Below are 19573 nucleotides of genomic sequence, written 5' to 3'. Positions count from 1 at the left end.
TCTTGTATCCTTCTCAATTCCCCCTTTCTGGATGCTCTGTCATCTTCAATCGAGGATGGAGCTATTTTGAGCTCAGAAATGCCACAGCCATGTGTGGATCTGTGTAAAACAAACCAGTTGAGTTCATTTATTTTCCCCTCTGTCCTGAGTCAGCCTGTTTACCTGCTTCAATGTTAGAGATGTGAACATGCCGGCTGCTTTTTGTGGAAGAACTTGAAATAATTTATATTATATTATAGTGTTGCATCACAAATGCAATTTTTATACCTTTATTTGTTATAGATGGATTTCTGATTAAGTACTTCACTTAACAATGTTTCAAAGCATTCACTTACTCTCTCTTGTGGTGTGATTAGGCCATCTGTAGACAAGAATTACACCCCAAAAGTTTTTAAGAGAAAAAAAAGAATGCAGGAAAAACAGTAAGTCAATGAAATCCTGGGTCTACAGTTACATTCTGTAGTTGTTGTGGCAGTTTTCGTTCGTTCTGCTTTATTAGAATTTGCTGTTGCAAGCAACCAGGGCTTGATATAAAGGGAAAATTTCACCCAAAAACCTCTCTTTCCATGTCGTCAGAACTCAATAGCACAAAAAGTGGGTTTCAGAGCAGTTAGATTGAAAAGAGGAAACAAATTAGCTAATGGCCTACAAGTGAGTGCTATGGCGCCCTCGTCTGTGTCAGTGTTGTGTTAAGATGAAAATTGATAGTACTTGCCTGAGTGCACTTTCAGTGGTGATAAAACACAGAGATATTGTCAGTTGCCATTAATTATTGATGGGGCATATACTATGGGCATGGCTATTGGCCCCACAAATGATAACCAGCAGTGTAGCGATGCAGCACTTGCCTAGTTTGTGTAACTTTAATATCTCTTCAGAACTGTAGTGGCAGTAAAGTATAAATGTGTTTGTTTGTGTGTTTGTGTGTGTTCCCATGAATTCTTAGAATTTGGAATGGTTGGAAAATTTATGTAACTTATTCTGCATTTGTGAGACATTGACACTGTACTGATACTTGTAAAACCCTTGCTAATTAAAATCTGTTTGGCTTCCTTTTCTTTCTTACCGGTTATAAGATTGGTGTATGTTTTAATAATATCTATACATGTACATTTAATGTATGTATGGGGGGGGGGGGTCATCAGTAGTTCATGGTGCACATGTCTTTTGCCCTTATGATACATAGTTTTGTCCAGAACTGTCAGTGACAGCCTCCATATGTAATGCAATATTCAATGCTGATGTTGTACATTTTATAATCGATATACTGTATACTGATTTAGATTATCCTGGGTTTTTTTTAAATTTCTTGAGACAGAAAGAAATGCATGATGCATGCATAGAACCAAACTGCAGATATACAGCTGTAGAGGAGAATGGTCATTTACAACCACTGAAAAAGTTAGTCATATTGCTGATTATGAAGACAATTATTATAGCATCATCCATTGTACTATGATAAACAAGTTTAGACTACTCTTACTAAACTTCAACAGTCCATGATTAACACATTTCTCACATTCAAGCAGCAAGCCTAATAGGCTTTTCTTTAAAGGAAAGTTACTCATTGAATCTGGATTGAAATGTATAGCAATACATGCATAGATGATAATTTCAGGAGAGAAGCATGGAAAATATTAGCATTACAGCATGGAAATAGTGCAAGCCAAAATGACAAGTATGTTGTTTGTTATATTATGATGAATATTGTGTGTGGAATGTAAGTGAAATCCTTTCTAAATCCCGGCAGCTTATGAAGCATCGCATGGATGAAACATGCCTTATTATGTGAGTCACAAAAATTCCCTGTATACATGTATATACAGTCTGGCCAGCAATGTAAATATATCATCAGAATGGAAGAATATCCTACAAGCCGCCGTTTGACAGAAGAGGAATTTATGGAAAGGATTATCATGGTTCAACTGTCAAGATAAATAGGATTGGCGCTGTGCCTCTGACAGTGAAGGTTCAAACTACACAGTGCGCCAGAAAATCAGACAGATTGACACTTAAAATGTTGAATTAAAATTCTAAATGCTCATTTGAAGGAAAATATTTCTGTTTGAAGCATTTCTTTGAGCTACGGCTGGAGTAGAAATATATGTTTATTGACAGTTTACACAAATTTCCATGAGAGGTCATCCAAGATACTGTATATTTCAGTATGATAGAATGCAGGTGAAACAAGAGACATACCACAGTCTCATTCAGAGTATATGCCTGTACATTTTTATTTTTTTATTTATTTATTTATTTTTTTGAATGAGCGATTCTAGAGAAACCTGATGTACATTGTAAATGTTGTTCTTTGTAGTAGCGATTCTAGAGAAACCTGATGTACATTGTAAATGTTGTTCTTTGTAGTAGCGATTCTAGAGAAACCTGATGTACATTGTAAATGTTGTTCTTTGTAGTAGCGATTCTAGAGAAACCTGATGTACATTGTAAATGTTGTTCTTTGTAGTAGCGATTCTAGAGAAACCTGATGTACATTGTAAATGTTGTTCTTTGTAGTGGCTTGCACTTACTGTCATGGATTCTCTACGGTTGGCAATCAAAAACTTCGACCAGTGCACAATAACAACAGCGACAAAATTGGAAGAATGCTGTGTATACTATAAAGTGCCAGTAATATACAGAAATGTGTATGGTAATGTGGGAATAACATTGATGTTATATTTGTTGATCATTTTCATATTGATACAGGATTATCAATATTTTAATCTTAAAGGGAAGATTTACTCAAATACAAATGAGGATTGAGTTTACAGTAATATTAATACAACACATCAGTGAAGTTTGGGTAGAAGACATGCAAAAGCACATCATTTTTGTTTTAAAAAAGAGAGAGAGAGAGAAAGATTTAAGCAAGTTTATAGCTTGTGCTACTTCAGCATTATGCATTTATGTCCTGCCAAGATAGCATTTTAGACAAAACCAAATATCAAAAGGTTTTGGAGCATTTCAAATGCATTAAATGCACGAGAAGAAAATCGTCATTCGAAGACAATGCATTTTTTCCCCTCTCATTAATTAGTCCAAGCTCCTCTACTAATCCTCGTCTGCTGCTGCCATTTTGGCAGATTTACTCGCAAATTCAGCCGCAAATGTTGGAGACATGTGAGCTCGCAGATAGTGGTATAATGACATTAGGTTTGTGTCTATCTGGGCGGCGCATGACGATGACGCACGGCCCTCTACAGTGGATCTGGGGCCCGATGAATCATCATCGGAAAGTCGGAATGAGATTATTCGAGCAGAAACAATGTGGCGTGAAATCCAAACAGACTGAACAGTAGACTGAAGATGAGGAATTTGTGTCAAAATTCCCTAACTGCATGTCAGCGCTGGGAGTAAACAAGGTGTGTGAATCTAAAGTGGATTGTGTGCAGTGGTTTTTAGGAGATTTACAATTTTAAGAAAGCAATATTAAGCCGTGTGGCAGAATCCATTTTCAAGGGGGGGGGATGATGTGTCTGTTTTGTATGCATAAAAATCGTACATCATGAGAGCATAAGAAGGGATAACTGATGAGTATTGATTCAGATCAAACAAATGACATACAGCTGCAAAAATTCATAGCTGTGGGACATGTTAGAGAAAGGGTATTGAGAGAGACTATGAAATAGATTTTAGAGGGGGGATGGGGAGAAAACCTAAAATACAGATATTGGTTGCCTTGTGTATTCCTCTTCTATGTTTGGAAGTGTATCGTGTGCCAAGTTTTGTCAGAATTGGCTATCAAATATTTGATTCTGCAATATTGCTCGGAGTGCCTTGATTCATCAAAACTTGATTTGGGCTTCAACTATTGGGCATGAAAAGCGGCAATTTGATTATGTGGGGGGGGGGGCAGCCCCAAACATCTTGCAGTCAGAAAATGAAAAATTCATCACCTAGTCGGCAGACTGCGGGAGGCACTGCAGAATCACTGAATTTGGTAGATGAGCAGGAATAATATTTGTCTTGCTTCACAGTGGTCAAGAAAGAGAGGAGAAGAAAATGCGATGAGAAATGTAAACATGCCAATAAAGGGGGATGCAAGGAGGCTGTCTCCGCAAGCCTGTAACCATCCATCCATGGAAAATTGTTGAGAAAAGAATATTGTATTCTACATCAAAGGCGATATGAAAGCACTGTGCTGTTTTGCTTTTTTCTCCCTTCATGCTTCAGTCATCAGTTCGGCAGTGTTGACTCAAGTATGAAATTTTGATTTGAGGTCAGATAAACTTGACGGGCTTTCTCATGTCGTCTGTCTGAGCAGTGCCCAGATTCGGTTGAGCCTGCCAGATGGCCAAAACAGATGAGTTAGGCAGCGTTCACAAAGAGAGATGAGAAATTAGGATGCTTCTGACCCATTTCCTCCATATAATATATACTGCCTTTGTAAGTAGCAGATTTCAATTATTCATAGGCTGAAACTATAATCTGTACATTCCTGAAGAAATTTAACGAGGGATGAATTTAACATATGGATAGAGAAACAGTGCGTGTAAAAATAAAGTAAAATATAGTAAAGTAAAGTTAAGTAATTTGTGATTCTTTCCTCCTTTACTCTGTCCTAACAAGGACATTTGAGTCATATTGCCCAAATAGCTCAGCCTTGTCAGGATTTGTAGGTACCTTTAAGTAGTATTATTGTCATGTATATCATTGCACATTGCTTATATCCATGTTAGAAGGAAAAACTTCATTTAAAAATCTAGATTTCTTTTGGTAATCCTCCTGCATCGGTTGGGTTTTTTTTTTGCAACTTTTTTTTTGAGTATTCTCAAAGTTGTGTTTGATACAATTGTTACCCCTTCCTGGAAATTTATCAAGCATATGAGCAACTATAGAATGATATTTGAAAATGGCCATGTACAACAAGAAGGGTGATTTTAAGACAGTGATTGTTTCTCCATTGTAATTAATCAGTAAGCCTTCATTTTATCCATCCATACACTTTAAAGATGCACCTGTGTAAGTTATACTCGTATGACTTTCCGCTAAAGATCTTGTAGCATTGGGAAACATGGGCGGTCCAATTGAATCAACCTTCATTCGCTGCCCACCAGGGTACATTCGAAAACCACAAATAGCGCCATGGTATCCCCATGCATCCAGGTCTGCAAAGTTTGTGTGTTCCTAAATCTATTGCAACCCTGTAAATTAGATTCATTTCATAGGCTGGTATTGTAGAGGTAGGTCGTTCAGACCTTTCCTCAGACTTGTGCACAGACTTGTGGAAGAACAGCCTGTGGATGAAATAAGTGACTGTGTGGAAATAAAGTAAATTAGATAAAATGAAATGAAAACAAGAAACTTCTTTATGATGGAGGGGAAACAACATTATAGATCTCCAGTATATTCATTCATACAAAAAAAAAAATGCAATCGTTCTTATCGGTGCAAAAGGGATGCATATTTTCAAGTAGCATAGGGTTAGATTTTCATTTCTTCTTCAAAAAAATGAGGTGTATTATCATATTAAGATTTCATTCACGATGTTGGGAGACATCATTCTTCAACGATGCAAAAATTTTGTGATGTTTGCAAAAGGGGGTATACCACCTTCAATGCCACTATTGTGAAGAGATGCAGGAGTAGTCAAAATCCATCATTTATCTCTCCCATCTCTGTATGTTATTTTATCTGTATCTCACACTTCCATTCTTGCTTCATCCATGTGTATTGCTGGTCTGTGAGCCTGCGGTGTTATACGGCTGTTTCCGATACTGTCGATAAAAGGTGCTTATTCTATTCCAGCTGGAACTTCCCACTCTCATCGATCTTAGAGAGGGAACATGGCGGGGTTTGTGACTGTCAGGATGACATGACAGCAGCGCAGCGGACAGCGGCTTGAGCTGTAAGGGGGTGATGCATATATGTCCTACATTGTGAGCTTGTGATCGAATACCATACAACACCCTCCTATCCTGTACGCACACTCACTGGTACACACACACCGACACGCACACTGGCACGCACTTACACACACTCGCACACATTCACGCATACGAATTATGCGCTCCAAGTACATCTCGGAACAGCCAAATTCATATTTGCCATCCACTCCGCCTGATTTGAATGTGACATAGCCTTGGGGAGATGAGATGCTATGTGGTCCGAAGAAGGAGGAGGAGGAATATATATGTGTGATAAAGATGGAGGGAGAAAGAGAGAAGAGAGTGGAGAGAGAGAAGGGGGGGGGGGGCAGAGGAAGGGAGGCGGAAGATGGAGCATTATTACAGATGAGGAGAGTAGCTTGGTATATGGTAGGAAGAAATTTGGTGATCAGAGCAGGGAGTAAGAACCACACACTGAGAGACAACATGAGCAGCATACATGAAAAGACACACATGGGGAGTAGTGATATACCGGTAGTAGTATTTTAGTAGATAATTGTGCCAACTGTGAGAATTGTGATTATAAAATGAATGCCTAGATAAACTACAGATGTATGAGGATGAAAATGATATGTCTCCAGTAGATACACAGCTCTACATATTCAATTCAGCATTAGTAACCAGCAGGGTGTGTTAGCAAAATAAAAATCATCATACTGATGAAAGAGAAGTGTGGGGAGAAGGGTTTGGGAAAAGTAGACTGTAGAGATCATAACATCATCCTACCATTTGTTAACAAAGAAGTAGTGCATGAATAAAAAGATATCAATCAAGCTACCCCTTGGCAACTTTACACAGACCATTTCATTACTTGAAAAAAAAATGTTTAAGAGAAGCTGTGATTTTATTTACTCCAACATTTGCAGATTACTGCACCTGTGTGTGCATGTAATTGCAGATCTCAAGATTTTAGGAGATTTTTGTCGTTTTATTCACTACTTTCATGAAGTCCTCTCCTTAAATGCTGCATTAACGTGTCCTGAACGATGATTCATCTCCACTGTCTGCTGTGTAAAGACAGCAGTAGATAGCAGTGAATGAGGGATGAGCCCCGCTACATGTGATTGAGATCTGCCGCAGCTGGATCGCTGGACTCGCTATTAAAGTGAGGGGAAAGAGTGATTGAAGTGAAAAAAGAAAACTGCAATGAAATTCTGGCACAAAGAACATTCCATGGCCGTCGCCGCTGCACTAATGAGCAGGCTTCTTGGAGCTTCCTGCCAAGATGTAGTCTTATTATAATCAGACCATGGTTGACAAAAAAAAGGAGAATTTAAAGGCATTATTTACTATTTGCAGATGAAACAAAACCCCAGCTTTAGTGCTTCAAAATAGTTCTAGAATGTGAGTTAGGGAAAGGAACGACCTATGTAAAAATATTAATCAGTATAATCATTAAGTATTGTTAGATATACAGAATGTGAACAACAGTTATATTAAAATTGATTCTGGACTAAACCATATACAGGTATGGTTTATTTAGAAAAAATAGTGATATCTCCTTATATTTTGGGCTTCATGGAAAATTGTTTATATGGTAGGATGTTTTGTGATACAACGAACCTATACATATGCATCAAATGTGATATTCAAACTCGAACATTTTTTAAATCACTGCTCCCAATGGTAAACAGTGCCTTTAACAGGCAGTCATTCTGCAAAGTTAGTAACCATGGCGTTCCCTCTCAGTGAATGGAGATTTTTCTAAGGTGGCATACAATTAGGATCCCGCTCTCATATAAGCCAGGATGCCGAAAGACTGTCATAGAATCTCCCTGTTAATTTTTTTTTTTCTGTGGCATGGCCAAGGCTTACAACGAAATGAAAGCACCTAGATTTTGTGATTTCTTTGTGAACAGAAAAAAAAGTGAGTTAGAAGAGATTTGATCAAATAAAACAGGTTGTAAAGATAGCAGTTTTTGCACTGTGAGTAGAGGGGAAAAAAAGCAGTTTACCTTTCCTTCACTTCTCGGTGAAAAAAACAAAAAACAAAACAAAGACTGGAGAAATGCATGCGTGATGCAGCCATCTCAAATTAATTTGTATGTTTTCTTATTCAAAAGTGATATGTTAATTTGTACCATGCAGAAACAATAGATTAAGTGGAAATGAAATATTGTACCTGCAAAGTGGGTTGGGTATGACTGGTTCTGCATGAATTATCACTGCTACAGGGAAACTGAAATAAAACAAAGTAGTGGTTTACCTCAAGTATCAAAATCAGGATGTACAATTTTAACAACCTCCTGAGTAAATAGCCTGGATCATAATATATCGTCTGAGCGTCACTAGCTGCAACCAAACATTGCTGCGTTGACGTCATTAGACCAGAAAGACAGAATCTCGTGCTGCAAGTTGTAGAGATGACGGTGAATCCGAAGGTTGTATGTGACGGATCCTAGCAACCCCCGCATCCCTAATTAGACCAGCTGTACATTGTCAATTATCTAGGTCGCTCGCTCTTTAACCCGTAAGGTCCCTGTGACCACTTTTTGTGTGGTTTTGATGCCGTATCTTCAGAGATTCTAACCCCAAGAATCTCTTAAAAGGGAGATTCTCCCACTTAGACACATAGCAAACTAGAGCCTCTGATCTCGCAGGCATGTGCGCAGAATCACTTGCCCGAAATGCAGGATGGGGGAGATTGGTCCAGGGTCCCTTAACCCGTTGAGGACGAGTCTCGAGTATACTCGGACAAGTGTCTGTGGGAAATGCATGTTGTAGCAAAATCAGCCCGTCCTCAATGGGTTAAGGGTACCACAACTGTAGGTTTATATACTCTAGTCCTATCCTAGCCTTATATTTATTTTTTTTTAAATAATGTGACAGAACTGAAGTTGGATGGGAGAAGGTTAAATTCGAAGTGTGGGAAAATGCCTCTTAAGCAGGAGACACACAGCCAGAGTGGGAAAAATTTAAACTCAAGCGGGAGATTTTGAGAAATTGGCCTCAAAGCTGGACATCTCTCACTGAAAGCAGGCGAACTGTCAAATAAAGTGGAAGGGTTAAATTCTTAAACATCAATGGTGTTCAATTGATCTTCTGTGGATGGTAAACTGGTAGATTTGAAACAACTCTTGGTGAAGGTTGGATGCTATTTGAAAGAGCAGTACATATGTATGTTGCAGCTTGCCTCGCTCAGTGTTTGGAAGAAGGAAACTGACTTTTTGCTTCTAAATGTGTTTGTAGTGGATGAATAAGCAGAAAAATGTTGATCATAATTTATTGGGATTTTGATAAAACGGATTAACCCATTGAAGACGAACTAATTTTGCTTTATCAAGCATTTCCAAAGATACCTGTCTTCATAGAGTATACTTGGGACTAGTCTTCAATTGGTTAAAAGGTGCAAATGCTCAAAATTACTGAAATCTGTTTGAGACCACATACTCAATATGCAAATTGAGACACAACATGTGGTGTGTCAGTGATGTGGCCTATTTTTTTCCTTTCAGATATGTAGCACTTTTGTTATTTCCTCAGCTTTATTAATACTTGAATTATAAGAATATCTCCTTTATGAGCATTAGGAACAAAAGCGGAAAAATTTGCCTTGACATTTCAGAGTTGGAGTTACGTTGAAGTATTAGCAGCAGATGCTGTGATATAAAAAGAGATGTTTAAGGGAAACCCTCCGTCTTCAGAAAGCAGAGTATGTTAGTGTTTTTATTTTTAGGGGTGTTTTGTTTTTGTTTTTTTAATTGAGTGATTCACAGGGAGGATAGATAAAGATCAAGGTTTGTTCTTCTAATATTAGTCACGGTGTTAAAATACACAAATCACAGCCCACTCACTTGTCGAAGACTTTTCTCTTTTTTACACTACCTTCATAGTTTGATTTTTAATGACTTATCTTAACCCGTTGAGGATGGGCTGATTGTGCTACACCACACATTTCTCATAGACACTTGCCCTAGTATACTCGGGACTCGTCCTCAATGGGTTAAAGATGCGGTAGCGTGTAGAGAGATGGGTGGCTCGATCGAATTGGTCCTCATTCGCTACCCACCAAACTACATTTGAAAGCAACAAATAGGCAGTCCTGAATAGAACTGGAATAGAATTGCGCCATCAGCGAATATGTGTATCGAAGCAAACACTCATCAGTAGTGTTCAACTCCAGACAAGCTTCTTTGACTATGTGTGTATTTACATAGAGATCAATGATATAGGTATACACAATTTGTTACGGGAATTCCTGAGTATATTTGAGTCGGGCCAACCTTCCCACTCCCATTGTATCCCCATGTCCTTAGATATTTCCTTGTACAACCAGATCAATTTATATATATGTATCAAATATATATATTTGCAAATCAAGTCAGCATGTAATCTTCTGCCAGCTGTGGATGTAACATTTGACTGTCCTCAGTTAACCATCACGCATATTTCGGCTGTTGTAAAGAGGGATGGTTTTCTGTGGGGGGAAATGCTGAGTGACATGCACCTTTAAGCTGCCAATTTCAGAACCCCATTCAGGGCTGTCCAATTTTCCAATAACCGATGTACGAGGACTCCATTATAAATGGCAGCCGCGTTTGGCGTTTCGCGCTGACTGATGCCGCTGTGTATATTTTGAGAGAGCCGGCAATGATAATGATGTTTGCATATGTGAGAGCTACGACATGTGTGCTTCCCACAGTAAAGATGCTGGGATGGGGAGGGTTTCGTGTTACCACTACATTTTTTTGAATGTATCACATACCACATTTTCTTATATTCTGCCATGTTGTTATTCAAACTGTTGAATTGCTTGAAATGTTGAATGCAGTGGCGTTCCCTATGGGATATCAACTTTTATCTTAACCCGTTGAGGAAGGACTGATTTTGCTACAACATGCATTTCCCATAGACACCTGCCCAAGTATACTCGGGACTCGTCCTCAACGGCTTAAAAGTACACAGGCAATGCTTCCAGAACCACAGCTACATGTATTTTCACAATTTTCAATACTATTCTTAGTCTCCAATGCTTGCAGATATTACTAAAATGAAGTTTGTTCCAGCTGTAATTCTGAAGACAGAAATTGATGGGCGCTGTTCATGGACATTGAAAGTTCCACAGTTCATGAGCCCATTCGCAATCTCTTTCTCTTCGTCCCCACATCCATTTTGTCGGTGTCGGTGTTCTGTGTACTTTTCCTTTCTTTCCTCACTTCCAGAGAATTCCCACAATATTTTCAGATCAATTTGTCTGAGCTATCAATTTCTGTTTGTGCTTCCCGTGTGAACATATGAAACACAAAATACCAGTTGCTGCAGGCATGAATTCTTCCCCGTCCACCACTCCTATTTTCCATCGATCTTTTCTCAATTCTCTCTCTCTCTTTTGGACTCCCTTTTCTTGTTGCCAACAATGAGGCCATCCTGTTAATTGGTATAATTCTCTTTTCATCTTTTCTGTTGACGGACGGAGAAAACCACAGCCCTGGTTATTGAGCATGTGGTGTGACCCCTGTTCATTGAACCCCCCTCCTCACCTTTTGTAAAGGATGTGTTCACACTCAAATCTATCTTATGAAAGTCTCTCTCTCATTTTATTTCACTTGCTGTGAATTTGGAAGTAATACACAAGTATAAACAGAACATGGCAATTGCACATAAAGTACAAAGTGGGGAATTAAAAGGAAAAAATAAACATTTGAGGGAGTAGACTAAAAATTAGTCTCATCAAAGCCTATAATTCCCAAGCAGTGTTTTTTAAATCTTTGAACTCAAGGTAGTGTTTGTTTTTTTGTCATTTTATCATTATATCACAAAAATCATATAACTAGTAGAGACAGATATGGATTTGTTTTACTTTGAGATATCATATTGAGCTTGTCATATCAAATCTGCATCAGAGATATACGAGTGATTTCTTTAATGTGGTGTATTGTGAATGGACTGTGCTCCATTATTGAATGCATGCAAGGAGAGAAATGATCCTACATGATTTCTCTTGTCAGAGTAAAAGTCTTTACGGATACTAAAAAAACAAAATGGCTGTCAGTACATATTTGTGGAGAAAGTCAATCGTGGTGTCAAATGTAGGTGCAGGTACAGCTGTACTTCAGTTGGCACTTTATCTCAGTCATGGTTGAAGTCTGTTTGTCGTGCTGCGTACCCAATGTTGAGACCAATGCATCCCTGACACTTTGTTGTCATGGCAACTACTTTCAGTGTCCTCACACTTATTACATTGACATAAGTATGACTGATTAAAAAAACAAGCAAATATAACATGAAGGCTGCTCAAAATATGATTTACTCTTAGAAAAGAGTCACCCAAATTCTTGCTGGCGATTGGATTGTATATTTATTCATATTGACCAAAATGACCCCAAGTGACCTGACAGAGGGTAATGACCTATCTTGGCCAGCAAACCCTTACAGGAGGTCCTCTTGGCAACTTGTCTCTTCCCCCCCCCCCCCCCCAAACTATCCCATGAGAGCTGTAACACCGACAATCAGTAGTTCAGATGCTTTCCAGAGAGGAAAGGCTTTTCTCTCTCTCATGCCGACCTATCAAAATAGACCTATTTATTCTTTGGATAATTATTTGATTGCCCATGGTGATGGGAACAAATTGCTCACTATCAGAATGAACTGTACGTTCTCATTCTTGTCGTATTCCGATTCCAATTTGTACACCTTTCTTTGCAGCCCATTTGCTCCCGTTCCTGTTGTCCATTAGTGGATGACCTTGTTATAAATACACATAATGTAGGCTAAGGTTTTATAGAGCAGATTTCCTATTCATTTTTTTTTTTTCATCTCATTTCGTTTGGTCCATATCCCCCTTTATTCTTCAAGAAATTGTGCAGTAAGTGCTGCCTATAGATGCCTAATCCACAAACCGCTTTTTTTTTCCATTTTCTCTTTTTTTTTGGAGGGGGGGGGGGGGGATGGAGTACTGTGGTATAGGTTTTTTGTGTGTATGCCCCATATTGTACCCTACTTCTTACTGCCTAAGTAGGGCATGATATCTCATTAATATAATCTGTATTTTGTCATCATGTTTTTTGCATATTAAAGTAGCAATGCAGAGTCTTTGAATTGATATTTATTATCAACCAGCCTCATCTGAATAAATTGTCTCTATTCTCTCCTCTGTTTTAACTGCAGGACGGCTCCATGGTGTTCCAGCCGCAGCACTTGCACGGACCTACTGCAGGCCATTCTTCCTTTAGTCCCACACACCTGCTTCAGTGTGACCTACCAGCATAGAATTCTCACCGGGGGAATGAGCTTCACACTGTCAACATACCAAGCTGCCAAATGCGGCCTCGCCTCGCCGGTCTACGAACTTCTGTGTTTTTTTCTCACGGACCAGATGCCAGAATACCGAGAGACAAAATGTCAGCAGCTCGGAAGCCTGTCACAGCAAACACCAACCTGACGAGAAATTCTTCCCAGGCGTCTGTACAATTTTTTCTCCCTCCTCCACGCTTTCAACGCAAACTTCATGGTGATTCAGCGGAGGCAGGAGGAGAGTCGCACGGTCACTTCATGTGGATGGAAAAAACAGCTCCTGATAACCTGGAGTGGTTCTGCCATTTGCTTTTAGATGTACGGTGCCAACTTTAGGCAAAGATAGTAACGTCTGTTGTTGGACAAGACATGATGTGGGACATATCCTTCAGTTTGGATTACACTATATGAAATAATTATGATCATACACTAATCCAAATCGTTACCAGTGTATAGTGTGAAAGCTGCATAACATACAGAACACATAAATTGTATGATATCATGGTGAAGAAATGCATATTTTCTCATTTAAAGATAAAAGAATTTGTAGTCTGGTAGTTTTCACTATCTTTTGCTTCATCTCATGTGGTATGCAATTCAATGAAGTGTATGCATTTTGCATGTAACAACAGCAAAAGCACAGAGAGCGTCTTTCGTGCAAACTGCACACAAAAAATGTTGCTAGAAATGCAAGTCTAACAATCAGAAAGAAAGGAAGGGGTAATTTGCTCATGATGGCATCTGGGTTTGTTTTGTTGTTTTTGCTTTTGCCACCATTGTATACAAGTCCCATATTGCATTCAGTTCATTAATATGTTGCACATGTGTGGCATCAGCATTTTCCTGATGCAGCGTTTTTTGATTGGCTTTAGGAATTTGCTTCAAAACATGCTTCCTGCGTTATACCATATCATGTCTTTTGAATTGTATGCAGATTTTTTTTTTTCTGTTTTTATGTGTACATGCTTTCGTTCCCTAGTTTGCCAGACAACAGCTGGTAAAACGACTTGAACGACTTGTCCCCCGCATCTTTGAGAGGAAGGGGCTTGAAGGCAGGAAGTAATCAGGAAGTTCCGTATTTTCTCCCGCAGCAGGCCTGTAAATGTAATTGAGGTCACGCCCAAAATATTTTGATATCGTCGTAGTGCACCTTTAATCGTCCTGTTTTTCAAAGTGTAGAGTGTCCATTCCATAGCCTGCTCTGTGGAAGATTCTAAAATCCCCATAGACTTATGTAACCCTGCAAGTTCCTCTAGACAGTGGGTTAAAGACATGAATGATTTGCCCAAATGTTCTGAAATATTCTGTAAAAAGAAAAGAGATAAATTATCCTTATTTGTGAATGCTTGTGTTTATATATGAATTCATTCAATATGTATAAGAAGTTGTACATGGGTGCCCATATAGGACTATTCTGATGGAAGCTCATGAACATAATATGAGTATGCTTTCTTTCTTTGTTTTTCTTTATGCATCAGTAATTCTTAATACAGCAATGTTTCAGTCCTGCTAGAACACTAAGCAAAATACATTGATAATATATTTAGGCCCCTTTCCCTCAGTCCTGTTGTCGCCAGTCTTTACAGTAAATAGATAGCAAGCAGATTTTATCGAGAAGTTAGCTACTTATTTTTAGAAATTGGTCATTCCTTGACTGACCTAACAAATAAAGTAGAAGAAAACTTTAGTCACACGATGTGGAATCCATATTTTGACAGAGACATGGTGTTCAAATATTCCTTCAGGTAGTTACAAAGTCAAGACCCTCCACCAAAAAAGGAAAAAAGAAAGAAAAAGAACCAAACAAAATCTATTCCTGTAGCACTAAAGTGGATAGTATTCTGTCCACGTTTGATGTGTATGCCCATAAGAAGTCTGTAAGTTGAGCAATAGCTGTTCAAGAGCATTTTCTTACAGGCGGTCTCACTGCAAAATGAACGTGGAGAACCTTTCATTTTTCTAGCAAACAAAGCAAATTCTTTCCACATGTTAGAACCCGCTCAAATAAATCTATGCAGCTTTGATGTAAGGCTACAGTCATGGTCATGGCAACTGAACCTATCTGTAAAGAAAATGTTGGGAAATAAAATATGAAAAGGCAGCATACTGTTTAATTGAGAGCTGTAGTTCAAGTGGATACAGAGGTGTTAACTGCCAAACTAATAAGGTGTTTACAGTGACTCATGACCCAAAGAAGATTAGCTGTAATGAGGTCAGGTTTTTTTTTAGGAGAGTCACCCTGGTCTTTATCCTTGCTGTCGTCCATATTACATCCCATTTCTATAAACTTGAATACAAACCAGAGCAGTTGATGCACTCACATGCTGAGAACAGGCTACAAACAAAACAAGGTTGGACTGACCACCAATTGTGGAGGATAGGCTAGCTGGGATGAGAGTGACCTAGCTCCTCCAACAGGTCGATAGATGCAGTGTCTGGGGTTTCTGGCATATAATTGACCTCGTGGAGGGCAAGGCCCAGTTTTCACAGAAATTCCAAAGAACTGTTCCAGAGTGTCAGTACTTGGTGTAAAGACTGCACCTGGCTCAGTTTCAAATGACAGGATCTTTCTTTGTATTTGGCATTATTGTAAATGTGATAACAATTGATGTTAAACTTGCCTATGAAGTAATTAAAGCTAGTGGTTGTAGCATATTTTCCTGCTATATAGATATGATATGAAAGTGTGCAACTCTGAAAAAGAAAATATCTCCATTTTAATTTCTATTTTTTCTGTGTCACTAGTAAAAAGACAAATGAATTTGTAGACATTTTTATGGGTGTGATCTGAACTTGCTCTACCTGAATCAAAGAGATAAGGTTGGGTTTGTTCCCCGTAAAAGCAGCCATGGTTGTATCTGGTCATCGCTGTAATAGGGTCAGGTCAAATGCATGAGGTCTCCTGCCGAGTGCAGGTGTTTTTAAGTACCCACTGGAGACAGTCTTGTTTATAGAAATCTTTGTCTTGACTTTGATATTTCTGTCCTTTGTGGTGAAAACTTATAGCAGGTGGCTTGTAGGTCTACTTGAAGATTAACATTTGTGTACACAGGCCTTAAATCAACACAGTAAAATGAGTTCACAGGAAGAAGTGTCATTGGTCAATAATTTTAAAATTACTCCCAAAACATTATTATTCAATTAATATGAACTTTGTGAACTGTCCTAACTGAAATTTGTAGCAGATTATCATCTTCTTTTATCATGGTATTTTATTTGAATGTGTACAATCAATGTTTTTTTAGTCAAAAACCCAACACTTGCCAGTATGGTAATTCATGTTTTTCTTTATTATTTGTGGTTTATTTTTCAAAACCTTGTCATACATTTGACTTCACCCTAAGTCTTGCACCTCATTTATTGACATTGTGATATGATGAATTACCATTTCTCCATCACATCATCATCCATCATGAGTCAACTGTCACGCTCAATTGTGCTTTACAGCAATAGAGAACAGGACAGAGTGCTGGTGGAGGTTGATACAAAGAAATTGACAGTGTCTGGGAACATACTTCATGATAAATTATGGATCAGTCATACAGTGAGGTAGTGGTAGTCAAGTTAAGAGTCAAGTTAGTTATATGCAAGAATTGACTTGGATGCTGTAATTGTGTTTTCTTTCAAAACCACTGACATTGTTTAATTTTGTGTTTTTTGTGGGTTTTTTGGGGGTGTTTCTTGAACTAAAACCTTTCTTGTTAATTTACAATCAAAAGCTAAGTGAAAGCGTTAATTGATAATCACCCGAATTATAAATTACCGGTACAAGTTGTTAATACTGTGTAAGTGGTTTAGATATGGCTTGCTTGTATTTGCCTCAAGGACTTGGCCAGTATTTATGGTGTCTTCATAATTTTGCCTAGTTCTCTGCTGGGATGTTTTCCCCTCCTCTTACTTTAACGAGAAAACCAGTTCTTGTCAGGTTTTATTAGTGAGTAGCGACATCACACCTATCGCTGGCATTTTAATTTGGTCTCGCTCTCTTGCCGTCTGCCAGCGTGTTTTACATCAAAATGCTCTAATTTGGCTTTAATTACGTGTTTTGTTGCTGTCTGGTGTAATAATGGTAGGCAGTGACACCAGCAGGATGTTAGTGTCTCTTTGTATGCAAGATATCAAACTATAAGATTTTCAGATGTGCAGTCTTTATTGTTGGAAGTGTTGAAATTGGTTAACTGTTTAGATATTTTTTTTTTTTTTTGGGGGGGGGGGTTGATTTGTTTTGCTTTTTGATGTTAAAGGAGAACATAGCTGTGATGTAGTTCTGAAGGTGCAGAAGAATTGTCAGATGTGGACATTGTAACTTTCTTTCAGCAGAACCATTTGATTGTTTTTATATATACCAAAGAATCACCTCTCCTCAACTCATTGTGAATTCTAGTTTTCTTGGAATTTTTGACATTTATTTTATGCTTGTCTTGTATGATAGTTCACAACCAGAGAAATTGCAGTATTCAGAGCAACAACAACAATAAAAAAGAAAAGAGAAAAGATCAGATCAAAGATTTTACGCTCTGTCGCAGGTATTTCCAAAGTGCTGTATGGATGCAAATGTCAGCATTCATCTTGTTTAGGATAAATCCTTTGATTGAAGTTCTGTTGGATCTACCATGCATATTTTTTTGTTTGACTGATTCAATTTCATGGTGCATGTGTCAATAATGGAACTTAAGGTGGTGCATCCTTGGAGAAATCCTCTTTTTTCATTGTTGACATGAAATTGCACATGCCTTCGTGCTTTATTCATCTACACAGAGAGATGATATAAGAGATGAAAGAGAGATTTTATTTGCTACTGAGTGATAGAAGTGTATTAATGAAGGAGAGATACAGTTTATTTGCATTATTTTCTCTGTGATTCTATGCGGATTTTTTTTTTCATTGATTTAAAAGACAGCAGTAGCTGGTCTCATTTTGTGATTGTCATCATGTAGATGCCTGTTTGTTGCAAAATTCTGATCATTCAATCTCTATGCATATTAATATCAGTTACTTCCCTTTTTCTGTTTCTCTCTTTAGGTGGATTTTTACAGGGGGGGGGAGGTAGTGCGGGCATGGGAGGAAAGATATGAGATGTTATATTTAGACACTTTGCTTGTTTGGGTTTCTTTTTGCTGCAGGTGAATGTGAAGCTACACATAAATGCTACCTTATCTCCTAAAATTCAGTGCTCATATCATTTATGATGTGCTTTTTAGCTCACCTGAGCCAAAGGCTCAAGTGAGCTATTGCGATCGCCCTTCGTCCGGCGTCCGGCGTCCGTCGTGCGTCGTGCGTCGTGCGTCGTCCGTCGTCCGTCGTCCGTCGTCCGTCGTGCGTCGTCCGTCGTGCGTCGTGCGTAAACTTTTTACATTTTCATCTTCTTCTTGAAAACCCCATGACCGATTTTCATCAAACTTGGCAGGTAGCATCCCTAGGGGGTTAGGAACTCAATTTGTTAAAATGGGCACCATGCCCCACCCAGGGGGCCCCCAGGGGGGCCCAAACCCCCCAAAATTAAGGAATCTGTAAAAATCTTCTTCTCTAGAACCAGAAGTGATAGAGCGAAGTTAATACTATGAGTTAGTACATTGATGACTGTAGTTTCAAGTTTGTTCATGGCAGAATCAGGGGTGCCCCCCTTGGGACCCAGGGGAGGGGGGTGGGGAAGGGTTCTAATGGGGCCTAAATTGTACATTTTCATCTTCTTCTTGAGAACTCCATGACCCATTTTCACCAAACTTGGCAGGTAGCATCCCTAGGGGGTTAGGAACTCCATTTGTTAAAATGGGCACCATGACCCACCCAGGGGGCCCCAGGGGGCCCAAACCCCCCAAAATTAAGGAATCCGCAAAAACCTTCTTCTCTAGAACCAGAAGTGATAGAGCTAGGTTAATACTATGAGTTAGCACATTGATGACTGTAGTTTCAAGTTTGTTCATGGCAGAATCAGGGGTGCCCCCCTTGGGACCCAGGGGGGGGGGGGGGGGGTGAGGAGGGGTCCTAATGGGGCCTAAATTGTACATTTTTATCTTCTTCTTGAGAACCCCATGACCCATTTTCACCAAACTTGGCAGGTAGCATTCCTAGGGGGTTAGGATCTCAATTTGCTAAAATGGGCACCATGCCCTGCCCAGGGGGCCCCCAGGGGGCCCAAACCCCCCAAATGAAGGAATCTTTAAAAATCTTCTCTAGAATCAGAAGTTATAGAGCTGAGATAATACTATGAGTGAGTACATTAATGACTGTAGTTTCAAGTTTGTTCATAGGAGATCCAGGGGTGCCCCTCTTGGGGGTAGGGGGAGGGGGGTGGTTGGAAGGGTCCAAATGGGGGCCTGAATTGTACATTTTCATCTTCTTCCTGAAAACCTCATGATGGATTTTTGTCAAACTTGGCAGGTAGCATCCCTAGGTGGTCAGGATCTCAATTTGTCAAACTGGGCACCATGCCCCACCCAGAGGGCCCC

General features: G+C 39.1%; 1 protein-coding gene across 1 annotated transcript in view; it reads left to right on the top strand.

Moving 5' to 3' along the window:
- LOC139733105 (uncharacterized) overlaps positions 1–15558 on the top strand; it is a 39324-nt gene extending 23766 nt beyond the window's left edge. The window contains exon 3 of the mRNA XM_071643948.1: positions 12999–15558. The gene's annotated coding sequence lies outside the window, so the exon portion shown is untranslated. The remainder of the gene's footprint in view (positions 1–12998) is intronic.
- Positions 15559–19573: the final 4015 nt, after the last annotated feature.

This window comes from Diadema antillarum, unplaced genomic scaffold (genome assembly GCF_040938485.1).
Source record: "Diadema antillarum isolate AM-2024a unplaced genomic scaffold, OU_Dant_1.0 seq00000460_RagTag, whole genome shotgun sequence".
Lineage (NCBI taxonomy): Eukaryota > Metazoa > Echinodermata > Echinoidea > Diadematoida > Diadematidae > Diadema > Diadema antillarum.
The sequence above is the reverse complement of the archived record's forward strand: the minus strand, read 5'-3'. Positions and strand labels throughout refer to the sequence as shown.